General features: G+C 37.7%; 1 non-coding gene across 1 annotated transcript; it reads right to left on the bottom strand.

Moving 5' to 3' along the window:
- Positions 1-15,063: 15,063 nt before the first annotated feature.
- On the bottom strand, positions 15,064-15,136 carry TRNAM-CAU (transfer RNA methionine (anticodon CAU)). The gene has a single exon. It is a non-coding gene; the product is annotated as a tRNA-Met (tRNA).
- Positions 15,137-21,438: the final 6,302 nt, after the last annotated feature.

Raw genomic sequence — 21,438 nt, 5'->3', positions numbered from 1 at the left:
TAAGAATGATGAAATAATAAGGTTGACTGGGATTCAACAAAATATGACAGATCAACTAGGTTATGCACATCATGAAGCAATTTTGAAAAATGATGAAAATCAAGCATATTAACTTGAAGTATCAAGGTTGATCGATGAACTTGAAACATAGAAGAAATCCAAAGAAACACTGAAGAAGAGTTATGAAGCATCAAATATGTTGGATGAGCAATTAAATACAAGAAGACCCAACAGAGATGCAGGACTCGGTTACAAAGGAAAAGACTCTATCAAGAAAGGAATTCATACTACCGAGAGAGGAGAATCATCAAAGCAAGATGGAAACATGAATAAAATCAAAAGAAAGAAGCCTATTTGCTACTACTGTGGAAATCAAGGTCATACTGCCAAGTGCCAAATCAGAAAAGGTAAGCAACTAAATATCACTAATTCCAATGGTTATTGTTACAATTGCAATAAATATGGTCACACATCTAATCAATGTAGGACAAAGTCTATTAACAACTATCAGAAGGCAAAATACAAAGGGTTTTGTAGAAACTGCAATAGATATGGACATAGTACTGAGAAGTGCTAGCTTAAACAAAAGAACTACATGTGGTCTGCACACCGAGCAAACACTAGAGGTTACCAAACTCACACAAATCCTTACTGACAATATGCAGCAGTACCATGGGATTACAATACAAGGATATGGTGCGAATGTTGTGGAAGATATGGACATATAAGTGCCAACTATTTTATAAGGTTTGGAATGAACAATCAAAGATCATGGAGAAATCCTGGTATGGCATGTTTTCATTATCACAAAGTTGGACATTTAGCTGCAGATTGCAGAGATCAACCTAGAGGAGACACTGAATTCAAATCTGCATAGTTAAGATGCATGAGTAAGTTTGAAATTCTATCAAAAGTACTTTATAGGAAACCTGTCAAATCAGTGAATACAGGAAGCCTATCAAGTCGATAAATGAAGGAAATTTGGTTACTCAGTTAAAATAAAAAAAAAGGGAAATAAGTTAAAAGGTGAACCGAGTGCATTTAATATTTTGACCTAACCTGCACGGAGCCTGATAAGGTATTTTTTGTACTTAAAAGCATTTTTGCGGTCATTTACATTCACCAAGTTTTCGAAAGAGCAGAGCAGAGAAATTCCAAGGTGATCAAACTTCATTTAGAGCGAATCCAAGGTATTTACATCAAATCTCATCACACTGTCAATATAGTTTACCAGTCTTATCAAATTGTTATTATCTACTGAGTGTGAAGCGTCTGTCGTTTGTAAACTGTCAAACCCTAAGGATAGTTTGCTAAGTTTTTACCTAAAATCTACAATGGCCCCCAAGGTCCAAGATCCCATAGTTGTCAAGAATATAGAGAAGCCCTCACTGAAATACACTTTGACTCCTAAATTCGCCTCTGAACCGGATGACAAAACTGCCTTTTCACTCATCCTAGATCGAGTCTTGTTAGTTGAAGATGTTAGATTCTTCACCAAATGCCATGTTGAAGAACTCGGTCATGCTGAGATTAGAGACACCTATGATGAATTATGTACTGATGGTGTATTAAATAGCAAGTATGAACATATCAGAATCAAGGGATTGACTGAAGCCCTAACCTACCCTCATGTATTCAAGCCCCAATGGGTTAAGTTTGTTTTGAGCAGAGTTCATGATGATTTCATGTGGCTAGAAGAGCAACCATTCAAAATCACCAAGGAAATCATTCATGTGATCACCGGTTATCCTATCTATGATCATGCACAAGCTCAGAAGATGATATCACAAAAGGAGTTAATCAGTTTAACTGGAGTTGAATCTGACTACAGAGGACTGAAACTGAACAATGTCACTGATGCAGAACTTAAGTTTGCCATTAGAGTAATCGGTTACTATTTCTTCCAATCAGCAAGGGAAAACAATGTACCTTGTGCAGCAGTTGACTTAGCCTATAAAATTGTGAAAAAGGGAATGAAAGTTGACTTATGTGAAGTGTTATTGAAGAACTTGTTTGAGAATTTGAACACAATAAGGAAGCCGAAGAAGAACAACTCAATAAATACACTGAAGTTTGGTTCACTTCTTGTATGCATGTTTTTCTACTTTGAGAAATTCTTTCCATCAGTCAGTAAAGTAGTTTGGGAGCTACACCGACCAATCACCCATCAAATTAATGACTTTATCAAGAAATTGGGAGATAATTTCAATGATATAATGGATGACTATTTCAGTAAATTTCAAGAGAAGATGCACAACAGGTACCAGATTCCACCCCAGCTGGTAGAGAAATATAAGGATGATATATGCTTTGAGGGAGACACTGATTACTGTTATGTGAATGCTGTGGAACCGAGAACTCAATCTTTGCCACCAATGGGTTACAAGATTGACTTAGATATCACACAACAACAAATTGATGCATATCTTTCATTACCAAGGCATGCTACCAAGCTAAGATATGGAACTTATGAAGAAATTACGAAAAAGGTAAAAATGAGCATTGTAGTACCCAAGGCTACAAGAAAGAATACAAAGATGATAAAGGTTTTATCTGAGAAATTCGGAGAAGAATCTTCCTCTACACCTGTCAAAGGCACTCTTGCCATCACCGAAGAGGAATCAGAAGCTCAAGAGGTAGCAATAACATTGAGCACTGAACTGCCTAAGGGTAAAGTGTTGAAAAGAAAGAAACTGGACACTTCAAAGGCCCTACTGACTCCACCAACAAAGAGACCTAACACAAGAGCATCAGCTGCATCACCAAGTAAGAAACAAAAGAATGTTACTGCTCCCAAGGTAACCAAGACCTACAAGAAATCTACTTGGAGACTCATTCTGGGAAAAGAGTCTATTGATACAGAATCAGAAGATGCAAACAAATTCCAGATTGTAAAGAGCAAGAAGGTAAATATTCATAGTGTTGAAAACTTCTGTGCCAATCTAAAAGAATATGGTGGATTTGCAGGATTTAGATATGTCAAGTATGAGACTAGGAATAATGATGAGAAGAGACAAATTGAAGAAGCTATTATTTGTACACTTCTAAAGTTTCAGCTAGCTCCATTAGAACTAGTAAAGTCACTTCCAAATGAACTTTACTTGCACATTGATAATAGGTTGAAATATGCAATGGACTATGAGAAACAAATTAGAGAAAGAAGTCTAGTCCATCTATTTCCTGATATGTCTGTATAAGAAATAAAGGAACATTTGACAACCAACAATTCAAAATTTCTTGTCAAATAAAGAGCCTTAAAACTGATGAATGGGCTATATATTGATGTAGAAAATGAGACAAAAGCAAAATGGCAGGAAATCTTCAAAATCAAGGATGTCGGTGAACAATCTAAAGTTGAAATTGTTGATGTCACCGAACACGATCTTGATGTCACCAAGCACGGTCCTGATGCTACCAAGTAAGACCCAACTGACACTATTCAAATTGATGAAGATGTCATGGATGCAGAAGCACCAGAGAAGGAGATCATCGAAGGCACTACATATGCAAAACTTGTATCTAGTGAATTCATTTTAGAACAAGTTCATCCTTACCCACTGATCAATCAACCTGTCTGTATCGAAGCTCCTCAGGATACAACACAAGGCACCAAAGGTCACCAGTCTAAAGCAATAGAAGGTACAACTCAAGAAAAGACCTCTCAAGCACCCTTGAGCACTGAAAATGTAGCAATTGAGACACCCATTACGAGACACCAAAAGACATAACAACAGCTACAGGAACCGACCAAAGTGTTGCCTCTACCAAGCAACCTACCGAGGGTCAACAAGCCTCTCAAGCTATTATCTTGGTCCAACCGACAAAAGGTAAAGAGAAGAAGGTGAAAAAGCATAGTTTCAAAGTTGATTTATCTAAACCAATAGTGTTGCCCAATGTGGATATCTCAAAATTAAAAGGGCAAGCACTTATTGATTTCGGTGAACTATGCAAAGCAAAGGCCGAACAAGAAAAATAGATGGCCATTCAAAAGAAGAATAAAGTACTTCAGAAGGTGAAGACACTACTGACAGATATGCTACCATCAGCTACAGTGTCAACTGATGTAGCCATCCACATTCAACTGGATGAACTCCTTAATCAAATAGAAACATCCAGAGTTGATGCATCTGAGTACTTGAGCAAGCTAAAAGACAAGGAGCTTACTGCAAAAATGATAGAAGAGGTACAAAAAGCTCTAGCTATTGGGAAAGTCAAGCTTGTCAAATTCATTGCTGAGTTGTCCCCTCAACTCAAGCATATTCTTTATTTATTTCAGAAACTTTGCACATTTTCTATATTCATTAAAGATATCAAGAATAAAACTGATGCAATTGAGAAAGAGATCACCAATCTCTCAAATAAGTTGACCCCTGAGCCCAATTCAGTTCAGCATTTTTATACAAAGCTTCAACAGCTCATGGCTCAACAACTAGAACTAAGAAATGAAGAACATAAGATCAAGATGGACATAATGACACTCCAGACATCATTCCTTCCTCATCTTTCATCAGTTCAAGAACAGATTAACCGAGCTACACACCTATCTACTACATAAGAGGGAAGCACTCTCGATGGCTTAATATCACTATTGGTTGACATTCAAGCACAAACTTCTTTAATAGAAAGTGTAAAGGATGCACTCTTTGTTGCACTCATCGATGCCCAAAAAAAGTATAAATCTATTTTTGATCAGTTACCACCCCTGGATGGAAATTAAGTTTTTGACGTTTGTCAAAAAGGGGGAGTGATACTATATAAGGGGTGTAATATAATATATTGAGGGAGTGATACAGTTTTTGTGATACAGTTTTGATATAGTATTCAGAGTATTGTATACAGGGGGAGTATACTGAGCAGAGTATGCAGAGTATCCAAGGACAGTAAGCAGAGCACACAAGCACAGAACTGAGCATGCAAAATCAGAGTTATGTATAGTATAATGATAAGATGAGTATATCTGAATATACTATTTCATTGACTATTGTATATATTGTCAAGTATAGTCATTTTGCAAAGTATATAGATTTTTGAGTTATGACTTTGAAAGTAGTTTTGTCAAACATCTCAACTAATGTCAAAAGGGGAGATTGTTACTACTTATCAAGTTGCAATTAGTTTTTATATTCAAAGTCATACTATATACTCTAGTCGGTTAGTACTACCGAATCATGCAGTCGGTATACACAGAGAAGTCGGTATGCACAGTCTAGTCGGTTACAGAAGAAAGCAGTCACAGAACGCAGTACACACCGAGTTGTCTATAGAGTATCTTTTTATGACTACCGAGTAGTAAAGATGACACACCGAGTTGATATACACCAAGTGAACCGTGTTACCAGATACATTGAACCTAAACATGCATATGAAAATGTGTTACAAGATCGAGGCACATCTAACCATTATCACATTGGAAATTGCACCAGAAGATTGTGTATGATATTGAGATCAATCTAACCAATGAAATATTTTGTATAGTTATTCCTTCACAGAATCTTGTTTGTAAGATCGAAGCAATGAATTAGATCACCATTTTAAGAGATCTATTTATACAACATTAGTTAAATGTGTATATGTGTGTGTAAGAAGACTGTTACAGAGACACAGAGGTCACCGAGAAGGTTTTCAGAGAACAGTCAAAGAACATAGTAAATAGAAGGGTTTACCGAGTTACTATATGGGTTACTGAGGTATGCTATAAGCAAGGTAATCTATTCTGAGCACATAGAATCTGCTATAGCATTTTAGATGTAAAGTTGCAGATATTTGTAATGATTTTATTGTAATATTGTGAAGTTGAAAGAGAAACCTTTAACAGGGTAAAAGACTCTAATCAATTCTATAAATTGTAAAGCCTCTAACTAGGTGCAACATTCAGATTAAATGTTGTAAAATCCTTTAACAAGGTAGATCTAACAGATCTTGTTACTCCTAACAGGGTAAGCTATCAGAAATAGCTAAAATGTAGCTCTAACCAAGCACTTTTTATTATTGCAGTAGTGAAGTTGTGGGTTCTATCCCCACCGCAGTTTTTCTCTCTAACGAAGAGTTTCTGCGTAGCCAAAATATATGTGTTATGGAGTGAATCATGTATGATTGTTATCTATTTGCTTTAACTTTATTTTATGGTACTACACTATTTTGTTTATGCATAATAGTAAAGTTATTATTCAAGAAAAGTTTTGAAGTACTGATTCACCCCTCCCCTCTCAGTACATTAGCTTTCCATATTGGGCCTAATAGCGAACATTGTCTTCCCCATCGAATCAAGTAAATTGCATGTTGTTCAAAAACTAGGTAATGCTGGAAAAGTAGATATGGTCTAGGGCAACAAACATTTTAGATTGAGATTAAACTATTTAAACCCTTATTCAAGTGGTAACCAATGCCCTATTGACCCGCATAAGTGGAAGGAGAATGGTTTCATTTGGAATAAAAGAGGCTGGTTTCGCAAGGCTAGGCATCCCACATCCGAGGCCGCTCAAAACTGGTATCCATTGCTTGAACCTAACATTTCCGATGTGGCACCCGAGAGAGGCAATCCTCACACTGACTCTTTTTTGGTTCTCCCGATTGATCATGGTAATCTCCAAAAGGAGAATGGGTGCTTAAGGCAAGATATCTCAAGGGCGGACCAAGCCAGGTTTTGGAGATCCAACTTCCGTCCTAAAAATTGCAACCCTTGGTCGAACAAAGAAAGACACCTTGACTTTCGAAGAGCTGCCTACCTCCCTCAGTGACCCCGCTTTCATAAACTGGTAAGAAAAACCTCAAGACCCACCATCTTTTTGGATGAGAATAAAATTAATTTTGCTAGGTCAAATTTGCTGGAGTCTTGCCTTTTCATCAAGTGGGGTGGTAGAAAGTGGGTTAAGGACAACTTTGAATCCTGGTGTAGAGCACAGTGGGGAAAGGATATTAACATTAATATTATCCCAAATGATTTCTATATGATTGAATTTATGAACAATAAGGAGAAATGGCAAGATAAAAATAAAGGTCCATACATCTTAGATGGCATTGAAGTTCACACCATTGATTGACAGCCTAATTTCAACCCCTGGATGCATGTATTGCCGGACAACAAGGTATGGATAAGACTATATAATTGTCCCTCATATTATTGGCACATTGATGTCATTAAGGATATATGCAAAGACCTTGGCACCTTTGTATCGACAGATGACATCTTGGAGGATAAATTATGGGAAAGCTTCCTCAGAATTTTTATTAGCACAGATCAAATCACCAAGATCCTCGACGAAGTCAGAATTATTGGGGAAGGGAAGATCTGGATCCAAAAGATTGATAGAGAAGATCAACTACATATTTGTCCTAAGTTCTTCTCCTTAGATCATACCGGTATTAGTTGTGATGTTTTGGCTACGATACAATGAAGTTATTCCTATATGCAATCTCCTATTGAGGTAAAACTGCAACCGGAACCTCTTATTGCCTTTGACACTGGGGAAGCTTTTTGCAACAATACTCTTGACAAGGAGAATGTTCCACTAATGGAGGCAACCCCCTTGATCATGGTTTCTCCTTCCTCTGGTCAAAGCGAGAGCCAACAAGATCTTCTCACACTTTTGGAGAAGACCAAAACCCTACAGGCAAACATTGAATCCAAGTTAGCGGATTCACTTCCACCCTCCCCTTTTGTGTCCAAGAATCAATTGGTAATTGAAGATGGAAATCTTCACTCTCAAGGTATGGAGACTGGCACTATGAGGGAGATGGGAGGGAAAATCTTCCTCCTCAATAGGCATTGAACTGGAAGATGGTGAAATTGAAACCTCCTCCTCGGAGAGGGAGGAAGACTTTGAACCTGACTCAAATCTTATATTGGAGGGTACTTCAAAAGGTTTTGGTAAGTTGGATTCAACTATTGACAAACCAAATTTTAAGCCAAAAGGTGTGTAGGGGGCCAAGTCCAAAAAGTTATGCTAGCAATGGCTGGTGCTACCAGTAGTCAAACCAAACTTAACTTAGGGAAGGGAAATGCCCTTCCCCTAGAGCAATGGAACTCCTATCTTGGAATGTCAAGGGCATCAATGACCCTGAAAAATGGCGCTTGATTAAGCACCAGATCGATGACACCAAAGGAGATATTTGGCTACTACAGGAAACTAAATGGAGCAAAGCTGAGGCTGCTGCTAAAATGAAAGTTTGGAAACAGTGGAATGGGCTTTTTAGGCAATCAGATAGAGCCTCTGGTGGCTTGGATATCATTTGGAACCCCATGAATGTTAAGATCTCACTTGTTGGGGAAGATAAGTATTGGCAACATTTCTTGGTTACTATTCTTGGATGGAATGAGAATTTCAATCTTTTCAATGTGTACGGACCATCTACTACTGGTGATAAATGGGCTCTCTGGGATCTCTTATCCAACAAACTAAATAGTATTACCGAAGGTAGTTGTATGGTAACCGGGGACTTCAATGTGATCCTTTCTGGCACTGAGAAAAGTGGGGGTATTCAGAGGATTGGTACATCCCAGAAGGACTTTTTGGATTTTGTTGAGAAGAATCATCTTTTAGACATTATTCTGAAAAAATGGAATTTTCACATGGATGAACCAGAGAGTGGGTTTCACTAATATTGTTGAACGGCTTGATGATTTCTTGTCACTGGTGAGTGGTTAGGATAAAATCTACCCTTAGAATCATTGATTCTGTCGCTTATCGGATCAGATCACTACCCGATCTGTCTGGAGGTCACCTTGGGTCAAGTGGAGGGAGGTACCCCATTTCGGTTTGAGAAATTGTGGTTCAGAGTGCCTGAACTATATGACCTTATAGCTGCTTGGTGGAATGAACTGGTTTTTGGGAATCATTCGAGACTACTCATTCTCAATAAAAATCTCAAGTATATTAAGGTCAAGATCAAAGAATGCAATAAGAGCCATTTTAAGAATATTCATATGGAGAAATTAAGAATTAAGGTTGAACTAGCAGACTTAACTAGCTCTGTTATCACCTCAGGAATGACTGAGGATCTATTTATCAAAGAAAACTCTCTCAAATCTGACCTAAATGAAATCTTTCGGTGTGAGGAAATCCACTAGCGTCAAAAATCAAGGGAGTTATGGCTAAAGGAAGGTGATAAAAACACCAAATTCTTTCACTGGTTAGCCATTGCCAATCAAAATAGAAATAGAATATCAGAGATTATGAGACTAGATGGAGTCATTGTCAGGAATTATGAGGATATTACACAAGAAGCTGTAAGATTTTTTGACTCTTTATTGAATGGTGACCATCAAATCGACCATGAAGCAAGAGCCAGAATTATGAACTCAATCCCATCCGTTATATCTGTTAATCAAAATACAGCTCTCAGTACTCCTATTTCAATTGATGAAGTAAGGAATACTACCTTCGAGCTGAAATCCGATAAGACTCCTGGCCTGGATGGCTTCCCTACTGCTTTCTTCCATCATTTCTGGGATATCATTGCTCAAGATCTACATCTTGCAGTAGAAGAATCAAGAAAGAAGATGACTATGTTAGGGGCTATCAATCATACCTTTTTGACTCTAATTCCGAAGAAGCAAAATCCACAACAGATGAGTGACTTTAGGCCCATTGCTCTATGCAAAACTGTATATAAGATTGTAACAAAGATCATAGCTAACAGATTGAAGCCCCTCCTTAAACACATCACATCAGATGAACAAAACGGTTTTGCCCCTGGAAGATCCATTGTGGAAGGCATTATCTTTGCTCATGAAACACTTGACACAACCAGGAAGACCAAGGACTCCTGTATGATTTTAAAATTGGACATCCTGAAATCTTATGACATGGTGGACAAAGATTTCTTATTTGACATTCTTAATAAATTTGGCTTTTGCAAGGAATGGCTCACTTGGGTCAAGAGTTGTCTCTCTTCCCCCAAATTCTCTGTTCTGGTTAATGGCTCATCCCATGGTTTCTTCTCTTTGACAAGAGGAATCAGACAAGGTGATCCATTATCACCATTTTTGTTTATCATAATGGCTGAAGCTTTAGGTCGATCTATAAGAGCTCTTCAACAAGATGATCATTGGGTTGGAGTTAATGTGGCAATAGGGGTTGAAAAAATGACTCATCTTTAGTTTGCTGATGACACCATTCTGTTTGGTTCGGCCTGTAGGAGGGAAGCTAGAACTATTAAAACATGACTTGATGATTACTATATGGCTTCTGAGTAGAAAATCAACTGGCAAAAATCTAAAGTGTTTTTTGTCAACACTCCGCTTAACTTGCAAGCTGTATTATCAAGGATTCTTAATCTCAGAGTCGCAAACTTCCCAGGGAAGTTTCTTGGTACCCTCCTCTTCATTGGTAGTAATAGAACTCACTACTGGAAGCATCTTATTGATAAGTGAAAATCCAAACTTGCAACTTGGAAAGGCAAGTGGTTATCCTTTGCTGGGAGGCTTACTATGATAAAGTTGGTTCTTTCAGTGCTACCAGTTTTTTCCATGGTTTGCCTAAGATTACCGGTGGCAATTGAAGATGAATTGATTTCACTAATGAGAAATTTCCTTTGGAATGGTTCGAATGATAAAGGTAAATTCACTTTGATAGCATGGAAAAATATCTACCAACCAAAAAAGGAAGGAGGTGCTGGCATTCGCCAAATCTCAATTATGAATTTAGCAATGGGTGCTAAACTGGTTTAGGAAATATGTAGTGGCGGGAAGCAAAAATGGGCAAGGCTCCTGAAACATAAATACCTGGACTCCCTAGAGCCTAAAAGAATTTTGACTATCAACAATCCTCCCAGAGGCTCGACTATTTGGAATTTCATTATGGACAACAGGGAAATCATAAGCGATTAGGTTACCTGGGATGTCAGGAATGGTAGGGATGCCTCCTTTTGGTTTGATTCTTGGTCTGGTGAAGATGCCCTATGTCACAACCCCTCTCTACAACCTATCATGGCAGAAAACCTATCACCTTTGGGGGCACAATATCTATGATTATGGTTATCCAATCCAAGAAAATGGTATTGCTAAATGGAAATGAAACTCTTTGGATCAGCTGGACTTGGATCAGCTTTAGAAGGACTTGTTTACTGATATTCTTAACAAAAGGATTATTTTCCCTTCCCCTGATAAGGACATTATTAGGTGGTGCGGTTCCTCCGATGGTAAATAAAAAGTATGTTTTGGTTACAAACTGAAAGAAGCGGCTATTGATAAAAACACTGGCCTTTTAATCTTTTTTGGCATCAACACCTCCTTCCAAAAGTGGGCTCCTTTGCCTAGTTGGCTTGTCAGAGAAAATCTTAACTCAAGAAAGACTCCAGTCAATGGGTATTAATGGACCCAGTAGATGTACCTTATGTCTAGAACAGGAAGAGACTGCAGATCATCTTCTTCTCCACTGAAAATTCTCTAGTCACTGCCGGTGGCATTTCATGGGAAAACTGAGAATCTTCGGCCCCTTCCCAGCAGGGTTGGATAAGTGGTTTTTGCAATGGCCTAAACCGACAGGCAAGGCTATTCTACTGATTTGCTTTTTATCCTCCCATCACTTTTGATTTGTGAAATTTAGAAAGAAAGGAACCGCAAAATCTTCCAGGGTAAAGAAATGAGCCTTTTGTCTCTTTGTGCGAAAATTGAGAACCACCTGATTGAGCTCCTGAATGAGGCTACCCAATCCAAAACATTAAAGAAAAATTTGTTCATAGACTGGGATTGTAAGATTAAGCTGGTTCTTCCAAACCTACTCATCCCATCGATCTTCGGACTGTGCACCCTGGTGGATCAGACCAATCCAAGAGTGGGGGTGAAATGGGATGCACTAGAGGATAGGTGGAGCAAGGTAAACTTTGATGGTGCTTCCATAGGAAATCTGGGTCAAAGTGGTATTGGTTGTATTTTGAGGGACTCTAATGGTCTCTGTATAAAAAAAATCTTTGAAAAGATTGGTGTGGCTACTAATAATGAAGCGGAATTCAGAGCGGCTTTAAGAGGTCTTCAGTTAGGGAAGGATATAAGGGTTTAGAGAATTCATTTGGAAGGAGACTCATTAATTTTTATTAATGTGATCCGCTATAATAGCATCCCTAGTTGGCACCTTAACCAGTGGCTTCAACCGATCCCGGCGCTGCTAGCTACCTTTGATGAACTTCGAGTTAGCCAAATCTACATGGAAGGTAATGGTGAAGCTGATAGACTTTCTAAATTGGCTTTAGTCGTGGGTAACCCCACCCGAATATCCACCGATGATGATTTTATGTTGGGCCGGTTGATGATGTGGCATTGGCTCCACCAGTTGACATGCTATCCTCACTTTCCATTGAGGGGGATGCTATCCAGTTGGGTCTATTGATGGTTGTGCGATCTCCGATTCCTTCCACAACTTCTGGTTGTGGAGAAAAATGAAGCTCTTCTCCCTGATACCCACTTTACCCCCTCTCCACTTTATGGTGGAGAGATCGACCGTCTTCCCTGTTAACTTGTTAAGGTTTCTTCTTACCATCGAGATGTGATGCATTGCCAATAGCATTGATTAGTGCCAGTTTTTGGCCTCGTGGAAATTAAATATAAGGGTACTTTATTAATATATAGTTACGATTAGATCCTCTCAAGATTTTTTTATGATCACTTGATTCTTAAAGTCGGTCGACACCAAGTTGAGGAGCTTTGGCACAGATGGTTTTTTGGATACTGGTAGCTCACGCGTGTGGGTATTTATTGGGTATGAATTGCTTGTAGGGTGTTGTATTCTCTGGTTTGATTCCGTGCTATTTAACAATGGTATACCCTTTCTTTCCATCAAACAATTGCTTTCCTTTCTTGGCGACTCGCTATGGAGACCCCAATCCTCCTTGAAGCTACTTGTCGCCAGATGGCTTTCCTGGCTGAAATCACAAACAAATGTCTGCAAGAGGTCCTCTTCTCTTGGCATCCTCTTATTCTCCACAACCTTAAGAGGATTTTGGGAAAGGAATTTCTTATGGCTTACCACAAGTACAAAGCCAATGTCGATATCCCAGCTTTTTTTCTTGCAATGATAATTTACATGGGTACTAGTAAGCAGAAAGAAAAACTGTTAACGCAAATGATGTTTAAGCTTCACTTGTTGGGGGAAATAGATGTTGTATTGGACAATATTTATCCCAATCTTAGAATTCCGCTTCCCCAAAATTACTATATGTCACTAAGCAATGGACCGTAGGTGAAGAAGCTTGTGATTGTTAATTCTCTGGATTTCGAGTCTCTCCAAGCAACCTGGCCTGACATCTCTAGGAACATTGATTTCCTGCTTAAGCGGCTGGCATACAAAGCGGTTTCACATCGGAATGGCAAGAAAAATTTCTTTGTGATGAAGATCTTGCGGGTACTCATTACTTTGGGATTTTGGAGAATGAAGATCTGGTGGATGGAAATGGAAATGACTAGGGTTTTGGGTTGGGTGAAGAGAGGTACCCAAATGACTACCGACTTCCAAAGGAGAAGGTAGAATCGACATCTCATTCAAACTATGGAACAAAATGTCCCATTATCCTAGATGCAGCTAATGCACTTGTAGATTATGCTTCTGAAGACTCTCTTTGACTCCAGTTGTCTTTAGGCCCTCCAGTCTCTCTGTTTTTTGAGATTGTCTGTTTTTGTCTTAAAACCTCTGTTTCTTTAAGAGGTTGGTCTATGTTTGTACTAATCCAGCCTTCAGGGCTGGTCTTTCTTATCTTGTGACTAGAGCTAAGGTAGGGGGTTTTCTTCTTGATTCTTTCCCCCTACCACTCTTTTTGAATCAAGCCTTGTATTCTCTTTTTTGTTTAATACAAGGGTGTTGGCCCTCTACAGCTATTTACTTATTAAAAAAATAAAAATTAGAAAATAGTTTAAATGATTAAATGAAGATAGAATTAAAATAGAATAATTAGTAAGATTGCAAAGAAATATGAAATTAGAAGAATATAATTAATTAACTTAATTAAATAATTAAAGAATTATTTAATCAATTAGAGGAATAATTAGTACAACTTGTAGGCTACGCAAACGATCTTGAAATTGCACAAAACTTCACACGATTGCTCACTATAATGATATCAAAAATATGGTCTTGTTGGTGTAATTAATTATTCATGTTGGATATTATTACACCTTACTTAAGTTTACTTAGGATAATGCATTTCATAGTAGTTTGGGTATGAGACACTTGGGTGTTTGTGCCACATTGGGATAGTGTGTGTAGGAGAATTTCCACCTTTTGTGGTCTTATCTTGTTGTTACATTCCACCTTCAGTCAGTGATCCATCTCATGTGGAATATTATATTGTTTCTCCTACCTACCACACCTATTTCCTACCTACCCTTGTTTCTTATTGAGCCACATGTCATGTTTGTGTGCTCACATATCCATATAGCCTTGCTTATATAAGCAGGCTCATATTCATTGTATGTAATGCTTGATGATCTAGTTGTTCAGTATTTTCATCTTGATAGAATACAGTTTATTCCTATCAATATATTGTATCTCTATTTTACTTTTCATTGAGCTCTTGATCTTGGCAAAATCTCACATCGTATCAAAGCCTAAAGGGCTTCTTTGATTAGTCTTTTGGAGGCTTCAATTTTCGGATTTGAGGAGGTGATATTTTTAGGGTGGGTCCTACGACAATTTTGACATCACGGTTGAGTCTGGGAGGCCATTTCCATGAATGTTGAGTATAAACTCGGCCCATTTTGAAGAAAATCAATTTTGGGGGAATTTTTTAGCCTATTTGGCTAAGTACGGTACGATTTGCAAAAAAAAAAAATTAAATATTTTGCAAATATTACTTTTATTATACGCAGATTTTTTTTAAAAAAAAAAAAGTTTGTACGGGGGGTTTAACCCTCCAACACCGTACTTTGCACATTTTAAACTTTGCAGGAATTGTTTTGTTTGGCGGCCCCCACCATCATACTGCCATCTCGACCACCAACACCTTTTTTGCATTTTTGGTGACCTTGCTTCACCGGATCCCACCATGAGGAGTAGTTATGAATGCTATGGATCATCCTCATGGGGGTGGTGAAGGAAGAGCTCCAATTGGCAAAAAAAAACCAACTGTTTATTGTGCATCCAGCAGGAATTGAATCCGCAACTTCCCAATTATGAGTTGGGTGCTTTAACCATTCAGCCATGGATGCATATTAATAATAATAATAATAATAATAATAATAATAATAATAATAAGTATTAGCTCAAATCTTAAATTGGATACCCAAAACTATTGTTTTCAACAAACAAATAAAGAAATGTAATGAACTTGCTCGAGAGTTGTATTGAAGGTTATTTATCTTGGAATGCATCACTTTGATGTCCGGTCAGAGCTTGCCAACAGAACTGAAGAGTTCATAACTAACTAATAATATAATAGTTTCATTATTAGTTCATCTTCAGGGCTTAGAACCATTCTTCTTGAAATGGAATGACCATAGACAGAGAGTATCAATTAGTTTGGGGTAGACGTAGCCAAGTGGTTGTAAGGCTGTGGATTGTGAATCCACCACGCGTGGGTTCGATCCCTGTCATTCGCCCAGTAAAAAAAATTGACCAGATTCAATTCATTATGATTTTCTATCATGAATCAAATGATGACTGATTGATGATACATTATGTTATGTGTATATGTATATATATATATATATATACATATAACAAATGTTATGTATGTATGTTGCTATATACATATAAAAAAATCTAATAAGAAAATAGAGATATTTGAAAAAAAAACTTCCTGCCCAGTCTCCATGCTCGCTGCTCCCCACAACTGCAACCTCCGTTCATGGGAAACTGACGTCGACCCTTGCCTGCGGCCCCCTCCGTCCGTGTTGTTGGTCCTTGCTGCTCGTACCCTTCGGTCCTCGCCACTCGTATGTCTCCACACATCTCGCCAGCTGCTCTTGACCGCCACCAGTCCTGGTTCACCACCATAATCCTCCCTGCTCTGCTCCTATCCGTACCATGTACCTCTTTGCAGTTCTGCAGGGCCCGTCGTTGACTTGCTCCAGCCACCGTACCTCCTGTCGTCGATGCTGTTAGCTCCGACATTGGCTCCTTCGACTCTGGTTCCAGCAGGATTTTGACAATTTCCCATAGGTCTTTGAGTGCTCACTATTGTTCTTCTGACCTTTCACCGCCTACCGATGACCCTCCTAGCAGCCGCTGCAAGCTCCCGTCGCCACCGACCGCCGTTACAGTCTTCCCAAGCGGCCCTGCTTGTGGCCCCCGTCGCTCATGTGCCCCTTTCAACAGTTCCACTCTCAATCACCACCACACGATAGACTGCCATCAGCCACGTGAGTTGCCATGACACCTGCCCAGTCACGCCATGTTATCAGGACACATCAACAGACCCTGCCCAGTCAGTAAGATAACTCAGTAGCGCAGTCAACGACCTAGTCATCAACCATGTATGTAGCCTTACCTGTGCCACAACGGATTCCGTATTCCTCATCAATAAGGACACATCATATTCTATACAATATGGAACCAATCTCATCTCGCCACGTGTCACTGTCCATATGACCATCATAGGGGGTGTGACAGTCATTTTCATGGTCATACGACTGTCAATTTTAAGGTCGCAGGTTGCTGATGTCATCTTGCATAAGCATTTTTTTGAAAATTTGAAGACCCCCTCTTATTGAGCTTTTTAGTTTTGCAGTTCAACTTTGGAAGGACATATCTTGCTCATTTTTGCTCCTTTTTTGGTGCAATTTTTTTTTGAAATGGGATAGAATTTTGTGCTCTTCGCAGGGGTTGAGGAATTTTTTGATTTTGATTGACGGATTTTTCAGAATTGGCAGATTCTCATGACTGCACTTGTCTAATCCCAAATTTTGCAACTTCAGTGGCTTCGTTTGGGGTCATACGACCTCCTTTTCAGGTGCTGTTTTTTTTTTAAATGCATATTTTTTTGTCTAATGTCATAATATTCCATTAGTTTGTAGTGATTTTGAGTAGAAATTGTACCTTCAATATTTGGTCATTTTTGGCCCATTTGGCACTTGTATTTTGCTTGGATCTCAGTTTAGATCACTTGTAGTATTTTTTGGAGTCTCTTATAGCCTATTTGAGGAAGTTGTAAGATTGACATTAGAAGTCCACCTTGCCTTGTTTTGCAAGTGGCCCATTGTATACACACTAAGTATAAAGTGCCAAATCACCATTTTATGGGGGTTTCTTGATTGAGTAATTTGGGGGGGTGTCTTGTGTGATTGGGCCTCTCTCTATCTAGTGTTTTTTCATTTTGGTGCTATGGGTTCTCCTAAATTTTCACTTTTAACTCCTCATAATTATGCATCATGGAAGATTAAGGCTTGGAGTAAACTAATGGAAAAAGGACTCATTCATTATGTAAATGGAACTATAACAGCACCACCTGATCCTACAACTGATCCTAATGCTCAAATTGAATGGCTCACTAAGAATTCTATGGCACTTCGAACTTTTAAAAAGTATGTATCAGATGACCTCATTTTTCACATTGATAATTATATTGCAATTAAAGGGGCTTGGGATATTTATGAGAAATTATATGGACAAGTTGATGAGAATAAGGGCTACAAGCTTGATAGTGAACTCACAACTTTAGATGCCAAGGATTTTGATACAATCCAAGATTATGTCACAAAAGCAAATGAGTTAAGAGCAAAGCTAAATGATTGTATTATTGACAAAAAGGATGCTCAATTGGTTTATAACTTGTTGGACAAGCTTCCTTCATAATATGCAACCTTTGCATCTAGCTTTCACACCCATAGGTTAGCTCAAGGTTCCCCATACACTTCTCCCTCATTTGATTCCTTCACAAAGATGTTGATACTTGAGCAATATAAGTTGACCAAGATGGGGATTCTCAAATCTTCAAAGTCACAAGCTTTGGTGGCTAATAAAGGGAATCAAAGCAATCAAGGGAAAGGTAAGAATCAAAAGCAACCTAATTCAAAACCACATCAAGATGGAGCACAATCATCCTCTCCACATCAAAGTGATTCTACATCCTCACCTAAGAAGAAATCATATAAGGACAATCTTTTTTGTGCCTATTGCAAGAAATCAAGACATGATGAACATCATTGTTACAAGAAGGATATTGATGAGTTGAAGAATCTTCTTGAGAAGAAGAAAATCAACCTACCTTCCAGAATGTCTACATCGGCCTCTTCTTTCAAGAATAAAGGAAAGAATCACTCTTTTGGGACAAATAAAGGAAAGGGACAAGCTCTTTTTGCTACTACAAGTCATGATTTAGGGAGATGGCTTCTCGATTTAGGGGCTCCTCATCATATGGCATCTTCGCAGTCTATGTTCTCTTCATTTCAGCCTTGCCACATGCCACAAATTTTGATGGGGAATAATACATACATGGATGTGATTAGGAAAGGATCTATTGTCATTAGGGACAACTCCTTCAATGATGTGTTGTGTGAACCCCATTTGACAAACAATCTTCTTTCCATCTATCAAATCTCACATGGGGCAACTAGGAAAACTCTGGAGTTCACAACTGATTCAGTCATCATTAGAGACTTGGAGACTAGAGCTATCATTATGACTGGGGTGGTTGATCATGCATCTCGGTTGTACTCTTTTTCACATTTTGGTCCTATTGATGAGGTTGATTCTTCATATGTTGATGATTAAGATTTTGATGAGAACTTTGGGTACTTGAACTTGGGGATTCTCACATGTGACCCTGTTCTTGAGCCTTGCATTTCATATCCTCCTCTTGATATCACATTACCTATTGTACTCGATGATGCAGCTAGTGCAAAAAAAATTTCTTCTTGTGATTCAGTGCAATAAGACATTTCATGTCTTCCAGCTTCAGTTGATTGGGATGACTACTTGACAGACATTGTAGGTTTGTTTGTGGAGTCCTACATTGTAGATTTGGGAGACATTATTGATGACATTCATCTTCTCTTTGATGAAGATGATCCTTCTTTGATTGTTGCGAGGGAACAATCTAGCCCTCTTGTGCAATCTCTACATGATCCTTATTTTGAGGTTGATATGATTGTGGATACTTTTGTAGAACAGTTTGAGGAGGTCTCTTTATCTTTAGAGGAGACGTGTGAGTCTTTGGTTATTATTCTACATTCTTCTCCACTAGATCTTGGAGTGTCTTTTTTAGCAGTGTGGAGCAGTTCACCACCTTTGGAGGGGGTAACTTTCAGCATCAACATGGGGACACTTGAGCAATTTTCAAAGATTCCATTCATCAATTTTTTCCCTACATCTTCCCTTCATGATTGAGGAGACTTCATGGATACACCTTTGGTTTTGTTTCTTCCCAATAGGAGGAACGTTGTTCGACATTCGTGGAGTAGTTTCTTCATTCATCTTCGAGCTTCTATCATTGGTGCAGATTCTACATTGAGGGGGCGCTACCTAGTCTCTCTTCTTCTTCTCTCATATGGGGGGGAGTTTTTCCTCACATGGGGTTTTGTCCTTCACATGCTTCTATGATAGTTTCTATGTATATAGTTTTCATCTCTCTTTTAGGGGAAGGTTTTTTCCCATTGGGTTTTTCTCTCTTTCCCCGCTTTAAGAGAGATTTCATTGCATTGGTTTTCACGCATTTGCATTTGTACATGGGTACCTAACATGGCCTAGTAGCTGGGACCCATCTTGCATTACTTAGTTGCATTGTAGATTTAAGTGCATTCCCCTAAGTTGCACTTAAGGAGGGGTGTTGGTGTAATTAATTATTCATGTTGGATATTATTATAACTTACTTAAGTTTACTTAGGATAATGCATTTCATAGTAGTTTGGGTATGAGACACTTGGGTGTTTGTGCCACATTGGGATAGTGTGTGTAGGAGAATTTTCACCTTTTGTGGTCTTATATTGTTGTTACATTCCACCTTCAGTCGGTGATCCACCTCATGTGGAATATTATATTGTTTCTCCTATCAACCACACCTATTTCCTACCTACCCTTGTTTCTTATTGAGCCACATGTCATGTTTGTGTGTTCACATATCCATATAGCATTGCCTATATAAGCAGACTCATATTCTTTGTATGTAATGCTTGATGATCTAGTTGATCAGTATTTTCAACTTGATAGAATACAATTTATTCCTATCAATATTTTGTCTCTTTATTGTACTTTTCATTGAGCTCTTGATCTTTGCAAAATCTCACAAGTCTCAATTTTTGAATTTTTTGACCACCTTTTCCGTAGGGGCATATTTACACTATACAGTGTTACCGAGGCATATTGGGGCAAGACATTTTTCATTTTCTTTGGAACAAAGTTGTTCCAACATTGTCTCAAAGAGGGGCAAATGTAGACACCTAAAAATGATTCATTGATCATGTACTAATTATTCCTCTAATTGATTAAATAATTTTTTAATTATTTAATTAAGTTAATTAATCTTATTCTTCCAATTTCATATTTCTTCATAATCTTACTAATTATTCTATTTTAATTCTATCTTCATTTAATCATTTAAACCATTTTCTAATATTAATTAAATATTGATTATTTAATTAATCATGATTATTAATCCCTCAATTTAAATATTCTTTATTATTTAAATAAATTAATTCTCAATTTCCATATCTATTCAATTAATCATTAACCCTTTTCTAAATATTAATTATTTAATTAATTATTATTTTTATGCTTTAATTTAAATAATCTTTATTATTTAATTAAGTTCAATTTCTAAATAATTAAATAGTTTCTTTAAATTGTTTAATTAACTAATTAATTCTTCTAATTTCATTTAATTTCACGAATTCTTCTAATTTTGTTTAATTTCATATTTCCTCTAATTTCATTTAATTAACTAATTTATTCATCCAAATTCATTCATTCAATCATATTCTTCTAATTTCTTCTAATTTCAAATACATGTGCATGATTTCAAAAATCAAATTGAAAATCAAAGTCAAGTTCTAAATATACTCAAATAACAAACTGAATTTAAAATAATATTTGAATTAATTTTCATGCAAAGATTAAATCGAAAATCAAAGTTAAAGTACAAGCACATGCTAAATTAATTAATTAATTCAATTATCGTTTCAATTCCTATTTCTATCTTCTAGTTATCTTTTTCTCAATCAGCTAACTATTTCATCCTCTTTATTTCCTCCAATCATCCGTTTTCATCTTTCAATCAACTTTTTTCTCAATCAGTTAACCCATTTAATCTATTCAATCTATTGAGTTTCACCTCCAAATCAGTAGTTCAACTATCAATCAACATGTGAGCTCATCCGAGTTCCACCTCTTGATCAATTTGTTCCACCTCTCAATCAATTCTCATCCAATAATCTATAAATTGAGCATTCAATCTCTATTTTCAACAATCACGAACTTTGAATCTGTGTCATTTGCAGGTTGCCAACGCGATTCCTGAGAGCCACCATACCACAAAGAAGAGAAGAGCAATGGAAGCCATGATGCGCAATAGGGAGTT

Source organism: Cryptomeria japonica, chromosome 1 (assembly GCF_030272615.1).
Source record: "Cryptomeria japonica chromosome 1, Sugi_1.0, whole genome shotgun sequence".
Classification (NCBI taxonomy): domain Eukaryota; kingdom Viridiplantae; phylum Streptophyta; class Pinopsida; order Cupressales; family Cupressaceae; genus Cryptomeria; species Cryptomeria japonica.
This window is presented reverse-complemented; position numbering and strand designations above follow the sequence as displayed.